The sequence below is a fragment of the Podarcis pityusensis genome, assembly GCF_964106645.2.
Source record: "Podarcis pityusensis genome assembly, chromosome: 5".
Taxonomy (NCBI): domain Eukaryota; kingdom Metazoa; phylum Chordata; class Lepidosauria; order Squamata; family Lacertidae; genus Podarcis; species Podarcis pityusensis.
The window spans coordinates 66,184,632-66,195,185 of NC_138032.1; the positions used below are offsets into that span (position 1 = coordinate 66,184,632).

A 10,554-nucleotide genomic window follows, 5' to 3' on the forward strand; every position below is an offset into this window, starting at 1 on the left:
TGATCACACAACACCAGTAACAAACAAACAAGGACCCCCCCCCCAAAAAAACCTAAAATGCAACAGCAACGTTAATTTTATGCACTGTTGACTTGAAGCAATGTGGCTTGCTACTGTAATGTGAGTGTTTTCTTTATAGGCTTCCTGGAAAAGGTGTGTTTTCATGAGGAATCTAAAAGAAAAGGGAGGGGGGGAAGGTAATTTCAATGTGTGGGGTATTCCTGGAGACAGGTCAAGGCAAAACTGGCTGAAAGGGAGAATGAACTGAATAATGTAAGGGAGGAGTCCAAGCGATAAAGTGAAGGCCACGGGCAGTTTATCACAGAGAATGACACAGTGCTTTTTTGGGGGGGGGGTTACTCAAAGGATACGGAGTACCAGCACCTTTAAAAATAAAAAAAAATCACCGGATGACAGTAAAACTGGAGGAGGAGACTGTGATGCAAGAAGAAACTAATGTGATTTAGAAATGGTTTTTGTGTGGAACAAGTTCTGGGTGACACCATCAGAGAAAGGAAGCTAAGAAGACCTGAATCGTTTCAGTTTTGTATATAGTTTGGTAGGAGTGCACTAATAAAGCCCCCCCCTCTCTAATCCAGTATCTGAGGCTCAGCTAAGATGAAATTGTTTTTAGAACATAGACCCAAAATGCTTTGTGAAGGGACATTTTAAACGGGAGCCTCCTGAACTCATTATTAGTAGATGCATGAGGATAAGCGGAACATAGAGCTCTACAGTGCCATGGTGGTACAAGCTGTGGAGTGGAGCCACTCTCTTGACACCAGAGCCACCTCTGCTACTTTCTTGCATGGGAGTAGAACTGGGCTATGTGAATACTGGATTGGCTCCACTGGGCATTCACATAGCCCTCCTCCGACTACTGACCCATCTCTATCCTGGCCAGGTCAGCCACAACAATGCCAGTGTTGGGAGGCTGGTTCTTCCATGCTATATTACCTGGGAAACTACAACTAAGTGTGTACACACTTGATTCCAGTGGGGCTGTTCAGAACAAACAGCCTTTGCAGAGCGTTAGATTTTTTTTTGTGTGTGAGAGAGAGTAAACAGGCCAAAAGTTGACAAAGGGAGTTTTCAGTGCAGCGGGGGATCACCGCCTTAAAGGAACAAGCTGGAGGTGTTGACAAAGGGAGTTTTCAGTGCAGCGGGGGATCACCGCCTTAAAGGAACAAGCTGGAGGTGTAAACCTTTGCCCCACTACAAGCCAGAAACTCACATAGGGAACATTATCATTCGAAAATATGCCTTTTATGCATTAGTCTAAAGTGAACAGTTAAGGGAAGACAAATCTTCCATTCATGTAGAAGTCATTCTAATTATGCAATTATACACTGCATACGCAACAAACGGCCTCGGTCCTGTATACCTGAAGGAGCGTCTCCACCCCCATCATTGTGCCCGGACACTGAGATCCAGCGCCGAGGGCCTTCTGGCAGTTCCCTCATTGCGAGAAGCAAAGCTACAGGGAACCAGGCAGAGGGCCTTCTCAGTAGTGGCGCCCGCCCTGTGGAACGCCCTCCCAGCAGATGTCAAGGCAATAAACAATTATTTTACTTTTAAAAGACAACTGAAGGCAGCCCTCTTTAGGGAAGTTTTTAATGTCTAATGCTGTATTGTTTTTAATATTCAGTTGGAAGCCGCCCAGAGTGGCTGGGGAAACCCAGCCAGATGGGCGGGGTATAAATAATAAATTATTATTATTATTATTAGTAGTAGTAGTAGTAGTAGTAGTAGTAACTGGTAGAAGTGCTGGATCAGGCACAATGCCTGTCACACTGGAACAACACCATGGTAACAGCTACCATTGGTAGATGACAATGCCTTTAAAAAAACAACTTGTCTGCATGCACCCATGTCCTACAACCTTGGATCCCCAGATGTTGTTGAAGTATGACCACCCTCAGCCACCATGACCAATGGTCTGAGATGACAGGAGTCCAAAAGCACCCTAAGGTTGGGGAAGGCTGCCCAAGAACTTGTTAGGTTTCAACCCTTTCCACTGGATTTTCTCTTAGGGTTGGAGAACCTCAGGCACAAGAGCTGAAAGGTCCTTCAGGTCCTTCTACCTAGCCCTCAGAACTGTCTCCTGAACGCAACCACCAGCGGTTTCATCTGACTAAAATGTGTCCTTGAACTCTAATAATGCCTCTGAGGGAAGTGTGCGTTTGTGTAGCAATTAGGCCACTGCAGGGAGGTAAGATTAGCTTATCTCGCTCCACCCACTTTTGCTCCTGGCCCTGCCCAACACTGGCCTGTGACCTTCAGAAGGTTTTATAGAATTGTAGAGTTGGAAGGGTCATCAAGCACAACCCCCTACAATTTAGGAATCTTTGGCCCAACATTTAACCCTTGACCTTGACTCTCATGCTCTACCAGCTGAGAATGCAGCCCTTGGGCTGAAAATGCCCCTCAGCTCTGCTCTAGAAGTTACAGTTTGGAGGGTGTGTGTGTGTTGCAATCTGACTTCAGTGTGCATGCAAATAAATGCATACGTGAGTGTCATGCCCTTCTACCTCATCCCCTCAATAAATGTCTGTATACACAGAATAAATGTTTATGGGTGTGTGTGACCTGCATCTGTTATATAGGAAGAACAGCTGAAACAATTGTGATATTGTGCTTTCCTTTTTTTATATATAAAGCAAACAGCTATAGTCAGATTACTGTCAAGCAGGTGAAAGAGAATCTCCAACTATATGGAAGGGAATGGTCTAGCATTGGAGTGGCGAGAAGAGAAGCAATACACACACACACACACAAACAAACATGTATGTGTCTCTATTCTTATCTGTGACATATAACAAGGATAAGAAGCTGCCCGCTGCAAGCTATACTTCCTGTGATGCATTTTGAGTGATTTTAGCATCATTCAACTGCTAAAAAAGAGTCAGGAATTGGAGAGAAGGACTGCTGAAAGAATTACTCAATATTTACAGGGAAACATAAGTTGCCAAGTCATCATGAGTTACTGGCACGCACATTTGAGCCCAATCATTAGGAAAGCTATGTCCTTACGTGACTACAAAAAATGAAATCATCATACTATTAGTTCTGCATGAACTACTTTCCAAGCACCTGTGATGTTGAAATTCACAGCCAGTTGTTCAGATGATGGGGTGCATGGGGTGCTAGGAGTGGAGTAGTACTTCTGGTAGTGGACATGATGTGCTCTTTCTGGGGTAGTTTGTCCTCCCTCGGTCCCAACTCTGCACTCAGCTCTCACCTGTGGCTCCTAGAAGCTGTTAGCATAGGACAGTAGCCACACCCTGGGAAGAGCTTCACCTGGCCGGCTAAACCAGGTGAGGATAGCCAGTGGGTCTCAAACCCTCAGTGAGTCAGGGACTTCCCCTGCATGTGAAGACGGTCTCCAACAGCTTGAGCGGACAAAACCAATAGTGGGTCCACTGGTCAGGAAGATGATTGCTGTATTGTAGAGCGGAGTGAGTGGCAAATGGGGTTCAACCACCTCTGAAGGTAGCTAGGAGGAGAAGGAAAACTCTAATCCTAAACCTCCGCTGCCTAGTGGGATATCTGTGGGAGAAGAAATGGCTAAGGAGTAAACCCTACACAAATCCAGAGTCCCTAAGATGGTTGGATGGCGCCTTGAACGCTTCCTTCTAGCAACTCCTGTAGCCAAGCTGGTTCCCAACACATTGCTTTGCTTTCCTTTGGGCCACATCAGTGAGGCCAAGAGGTGGGGTCTTGTCATCTGGACAGCCCAGGACCTCATACACACCGCCCAGGCTTGCGCCCTGGAGAGATCACTTCAGTGCTGCTAACGCAACAGTTTGACTTCACCCATGGAGGCACACTCCATTGTCTATTGAGATAGATAGAAACCAATCCCAAATGTTCAGATGATGATAAGAAACGTGACTTCCCACAATGATTTATATGCATAAGCATACTATACCATTCACAGAAGATTGTCATATGGAAGAGATACTATCGCTCCGTTCTCTCTTTTGTTGTTATTGCTGGTAAAAACATTGTGTATATAGGTATTAGGGGAACTCTACTCTAAGAAGATGGGAGTAAGATCAATTAAAAGCTTTTAATTCAGCTATATCTAGTATCTATTCTGGGAAATTTTTCACTGGTCCACTATGCATTTGGACACCTCTTATTTTTTTTAAAAAAAGATATTTATTAAGATTTTCAAAATGTTACAAAACAAAAACAAAAAAAGAAAAAGGTACAAAAATAAAAATGGCTAAAAACAACTCAATCTTTCTATTACTTATTTTTCATTAGCTTATTTCCCGGACCTCCTCACGCCTCCCTTTTTTGTATTCCAGTTCAGTTTGTTGGTTCAGCAAATCCTTACCCTCTTTGTTTATCCTAATCTTTAATCTTAAAATATTGTGACGTTAAATTTTTACCTATTAATAATCCATTTTTCATATTCCCTTATAGTATTACAGCTGAAAACCACTTCAATTGCACTTAATCAGTTACTTTAAAGCCAGGAGAAGTCCAGAAACACTGTATCTCTCTTGCAGAGTTAGCTGTCAAAGGTACTCTGTTTACCGATAGTGCTTTTCACAGAGCGGCATTCCTTGTCTCAGGGCAGTCCGTTCCCAGGCTCTAAGCGGTGGATTTTAGCTTCCTTTCCCTCTTTTTTTGCAGGTAGATACAGTTCAAACCTTTCCCCCCTCCTCTCCTGCAATCCGGAGGGGAGATTGCTTTTCTGATGTTAGGATTTAAGTCTTTTTTCAAGTGTCTTTCAAGGTTTCCGCTTACAGTCTCTTTGCTTTGATCTATTTACAAGAAAGGAAGGCGGACTTCCTGTTTATGCCTTCCCGCTTCGGTGCCGAATTAAATTATTTTTCCCTTTAAATCCAATTTTATCCTACTCACGGGTAGTTACTTTAGAGGTCGAATTGTCCCAGGAAGAAGTCAGCGCTCTCCAATAACGGCTGTGCGGCTTCACTCCGCGGAAAAAGAAGTCGACTCTCAGCACCGCGCTGCTCACCCCGTCTCGCTCCGGAACCCCTAAAGGGGTCCCTTCGCAGTTTGGGGGGGGTGCAAAAGGTGCCCGCCAAGTCCCCACATTCACAGGCTTCACCCGCCTGTGATTTTTAAAGGGTCCCCGCTTCGCCGCAGCAGTCAGACCCGATCCCGCGGAGCTGGTCCCTCAGAGACTAAGAGGGAATCCGCCATTATCGATGGCGCCAACCCGGAAGTCCCATTTGGACACCTCTTAAGATATCATAATCACTTTTTTACGTGGTCGTTCCTGAGATCAAGGAGCAGGGTTTTTAACCTATTTGGATACAACTGGATTCCATGTTGAATCAAGATGGTGGACTGAATCCTTTAAAAATTGTACTGATTTTTCTTTTTTTCTTAGGATTTCCAAGCAATGCCAGACACAAGCCTGCTAGTAATTAAGGTTTAGGAAGGTCCTAAAATCTATTAATGCTGTGTGTGCATAAGCCTCTGTTCACGCGATGTATTAACATGTACGCAACTTGCTTTTATGTGTGTGCATTATTCCACCTTCATCAATTCAAGGGAGGGTGTGGTGAAGAGAGGCTGAAAAAAGAGTCATAAAGCTTTCCATGGAGAAGCTGTGGCTTTTCACTACGGAAACAAACCCACACCTCTTCCCTCCTAAGAGCTGCAAAGAACAAACAAGCAAAAAACCCAACTGACTGCAAAGCTGGTTATACAGGCTTAAATACCTGTGTTGCTGCTGCAGCTAGACAGCCCTCTACTTCCCTTTCCCTCCATTTGCCTGATTAGAAGTATCTTTGCCACAACATGCAAATAATCAGTATTGCCTGTTTCAAAAGGTTACGTGTCACTTAGGTCCTCTGAGTCTAAGCATGCATGCAAGGCCTATGGAGATGAGGACTGGCTTTGCATCAACATGTTTACTCTTGCATTTTTAAACATACAGATTGCTGCTGCAGTCTAAGGCCAGTCTTCAAGAAGTCAGGCAACTGTTTGCCTTGCTTTTAGTCAAAGACTGGGAAGTACACCCAAAGATCTTACAGATCGTCTATTAGGCAAATTGTATTCCTAGTACCGGCACTAGCTACCCCAAATGAGAAATGAAATTCATTTACGGATGCTGCGATATGCGAAAAGCAAATGAAAGTGAGCAGCAGAGAACGTTTATGTGAGCAAGCATTGCATTGTCTCCTCATGACAAGGTAGTATAAGTGCAATTAGATTTCTTTATAGAATTTGTAATAAATTTACCCACATTATGACTCACCAAAATATTTGCATGATGCCAGAATTCATCCTATGGTTGAAAATGCAGAAAATTTTTCTAGAGCAGGGATGGAGCCACAATTAGGGAGCCACTAAAGAAGTCCATTTTGTTATTTGTTTTTTAAGAAGGGTGTTTGTGAAGGACGATGGATTGATAAGATATTTTTGCATGTGTGTACAAACTGACTGCCTTGCGAGAAGGAAATTTCTCTCCAGTGAGCCATCAATGTGACTCTTAGCACCTCCATCTGTCTGCATAATTTCTCTATGCTCTTATTTCTCTGTATCTAAAACTGTGCATTGCAGTGTATTACCATTATTGGGTTCGGACTGTACACAGAACAATCTAAGTCTGAACCCTTTTCTGTCTCTCTCCCTCCTCCATCCCTGCTCTAACAAATGATCCGTGTTGTCAATTCTGCTGTGTCAGCTTCCTGATCAGCAGGAAGGTAGAAAACTCATATGGGTAAATTGTGTAACCATTCAAGAAGACAGTTTTACCTTAAAAAAAAAAAAAAGCTTAATTGCAGGGAGTTTTAATTTCTTTGAAGCAATGTAAACAATACTTTTTAATCCACTTGTCATCACTTCATTGAAAGTTGTTGAGGACTAATGGTTTGCTGCCAAGAAGAAAAAGAAAAAGCTTACATAAGGCAAATACAATGCAATTGTTACTTTGTAGGTAGTAACTATTTTGGGGCACCATTGAAAAGCTGCTCTGTAAACATGAAACTGCATTTTCCTAGACATTTGACTACATTTAACATTATACAGTCTTACCTTGGTTGATGAACGCCTTGCGACTTGAACGTTTTGGCTCCCAAGCACCGCAAACCCGGAAGTGAGTGTTCCGATTCACAAACGTTCTTTGGAACCCAAACATCCAATGTGCCTTCCTGCAGCCAATAGGAAGCCATGCCTTGGTTTCCAAACATTTTGGAAGTCGAACGGATTCCGTTCAACTTCCAAGGTACCACTGTAGTCTTAAAATATGGAGATATCTTAAGTGTTATGACCCATGCTAGGACTACCAATGAACAGCTGAATGAAAGACCCAAGGGCTGCCAGCTTAAAGCTCAAGGACAGAAGCATTTGTTGTTGTTTTTTTAAAATGATATTTATTGAAAAATTTTAAAATTACATAAAAAAAAAAAACAAAGCAGAGAAAGAAAAAAGAAAAAACAGAAAAGAGAAAAAGAAAAAGAAAACAAACCACATCCAACAATACAAATTCAAAAAGCAAAAATACACCACAAACATATAAAAATAAAACCAACATTCTCAAATCTTCAACTTTCATTACCTTCTTTCTTTGACCTCCTCCTCCTCCCTTTTTTTGTATCCCAGTTATTATCGTAGCAAATCCTTTCCATATTTCATAATATTCTGTCATTACATTACCTTGATCTATTTTCATCTTATCTTATAAAAAACCTTAAAACTTAAATCTTATTTTTACCCACTTCTCATGACCATAATATTCTTGCCTAATTCTTTAAACATTTTTGCTAGAGCCAAGTAATTTCGTTCCAACATTTTTCTAACAGTCATCAATTTTATAAAACAATCCTAGTAATAAAAAAAAAAGGAAATAGAAACAATCCAATCTTCATCCAGCGTCCCTTCCTCCTGGTCCCGGGTTTTGTCAGTCCTTTTTATCCCATCGATCTAGCGCATTAACCTGGTAACTTTATATCCGAGGCCCTTAAGTCCCTTCCATGTCCCTTCCGCAGCCCTTCTTCATATTCACCTTTCACTCGTGGGAACTCCAGCTTGGTAATGTTTTTGACCCTTTTCAACAAATCAGCCCCTTTTCCATAGTCCAGACTAAACTCCATGTAGTATTTAAAGTCATATTTCAGAATCCCTCCAAAATTGAGAGCCCCCACAGCTCCAAACATCTCACAGCCCATTGCCAGACTCGGAAAGTCCAAACATCCCTGCATAGGGGGGTCTATCCAACCCCCCATTTCCAAATCAGTCCAAACTTTATCTTTCCTAATCTGGCTTTTACCAAGTTCCTTTGTCAAATCCAAAAGCTCATGTTCCTGCTGGGCCACAGCTCCCTCCATCTCTGGCGCCCAAGGTTGCGCAACATCCTCTTCTCTCATCTGTTCTGTCAGGGCACACTCCTGATTTAATTCCTGGGTGGGCTCCATATAGTTTCCCACTGCCTGTTCAAAAATTCTGACCGCATTAGTCATCAAATCCGTCTTCTCAGTTAACTGTTCCAGTAGAGCATTTATTTTACAGAGAGCACACAACAGAGCTTCTGAATTCATTGTCCTACAAGGTCACAAGCCTTTTCCCACGATTGTAATCTGTGACAGCTGCAAGCTCCCTGGAATTAGTTACAGTTTCCCAGTCTCCCTCTAGGGAGAAAACTTCTAGTTGTTCTTGCAACAAAGTTTCTTTTTTAAGATATTTTGTCAATATTTGTTCCTTTAAAATGCGAAAGGAAACAGTGGAATCACTATGTTTCTCTTCTTTTAGCTATCTGTCAAAAACATTTGTCTCTGGTCAATGAGCTTCAAACGTCAGTCCTGACACCCCGCTCCAGGATCAGGACGGTGGAAAGTTACTTTACTTTAAACTCACTTCTGCAGGTTTAAACAGTCCAAAAAAGATCCCCCTTCTTCTCCTGCAGCCGAAGGGGGGTTCGAGGATTTTAAATGATGAAAGCTGATCCTTTGGAAGCGATTTTCTAAGCTCTAGTTTACGTTGTCTTTGCTTTGTTCTTTCTACAAAGAAACGGAAGGCTGACTTCCTGTTTAGACCTTCCCGTTTCAGTACCAAATTGAAGTAAATTTTTAAATCCAATTCCTTTCTGCTCGCAAATCCTTATTTAAAGTCCAATTTGTTCAAAGTTTAAGTACTCACGGGTGCTTATTTTAGAAGCCAAATTGTCCCAGGAAAAAGGCAGCGCTCTCTGGCAACGGCTATGCGGCTTCGCTCCACGGAAATAGCAGTTGACTCACAGCACCGCGCCGCTTCCCCCTCTTCGCTTCGGAGCCCGTTAGTGGGTTCCTTTGCGGGTTGGGGGGGCGCTAAGGGTGCCCGCCGAGTCCCATGGTCACAGGCTTCATCTGCCTGTGATTTTTAAAAGGGTCCCTGCTGCGCCGTAGCGGAAAAGACCCGTTTCGCGCGGAGCTAGTCCCTCCAGTTCAGAGGGAGTCCGCCATTGCCGATGGCGCCACCCCGGAAGTCTCCAAGGACAGAAGCATTTGACCCACTTTGTAATTACAGAAGCCAAAGCCTGTTCCTGCACTAAAACACATTTCCCCACCTTATGCAAACATTTTTAATTGATTGCAAATCGTGTCCCCCTGTTTATCTTCAATGCTTTAAAAGTAGCCGCTCAAATCACTATTTTAACAAGTGCTTAAGAGTGGCATTTAGAAAGCAGGTGCGCTACCATAACCTCATACCACATTTAAGTAGGGCATCAGGTACGAGTCATCATTATTTCTTCAAATAGCAAACTTGCTGGTGCCACTGCAGTGAATGGAGCTACCTTAGTATTATTGTTTATATACTCTAGCTTTATTCTCCAAGGAGCGTAAAGTAGCATAAATAGTCGTCCCCCCTCATATAATCCCCACAAAACGACTCTGTGAGGTAGGTCAGGCTGACTGCCAACCTGAAAGTGCAGAACAATAATTAAATTGTTTTTTTTTACGTACAGAAAGGGGCGCTATTCTTTCACCCTAGTTTTCAAGTAATGAAATATATAGTTCTTCCATCTCCCTGCCCTGCCACAAGTAGAAAGGAAAGCTGCATGATGCCTCTAGTTGGTAGAGTTATTCATTGGGAATTGAATGCATTTTTTGCATCTCTTCATTATTCCACCTTTTATCTACATAGCCCTGTTCTATGACTCATCACTTCCTTTTGATGACTCATCACTTTCTGTTGATTCTTATCTTAGGACATGGGTTGCTGAACAGGCATAAAATTGTGTGTGTATATGTGTATGCACATACAGGTATATATCTATAGAATGCAACTTCAAGCAGAGAGGCAGAGGCTGCAATGGGAGGTGCTAAACCCTTTCCCAGCCCTGTCACCACAACACCTTCCCGAAACTGAGCTCATTTCCAGTCTCCAAGCCCAGACAGGGGGGAAAAAGCAGCTGGCTGAGAAAAGTTCACTAGCCTCTCTAGTTTGCTCTTCTTCCACTTGAAATGACTACTCCCCACATTTTAGGTCTGTATTTTGTGCCTTAAGCCTAAACATCTACCCTGCATTTAACAAATGAGACAAATCAGTCCAATAATTTCTTTTTTCCTTTAATATTTTTTTTTGGGGGGA

General features: G+C 42.7%; 1 long non-coding RNA gene across 1 annotated transcript; it reads left to right on the forward strand.

Moving 5' to 3' along the window:
* LOC308476789 lies at nt 1-4,085 on the forward strand. Its single transcript, XR_013986097.1, has 3 exons — nt 1-1,135; nt 1,198-1,373; nt 1,750-4,085. It is a non-coding gene; the product is annotated as an uncharacterized lncRNA (long non-coding RNA).
* The last annotated feature ends 6,469 nt before the right edge of the window (nt 4,086-10,554 follow it).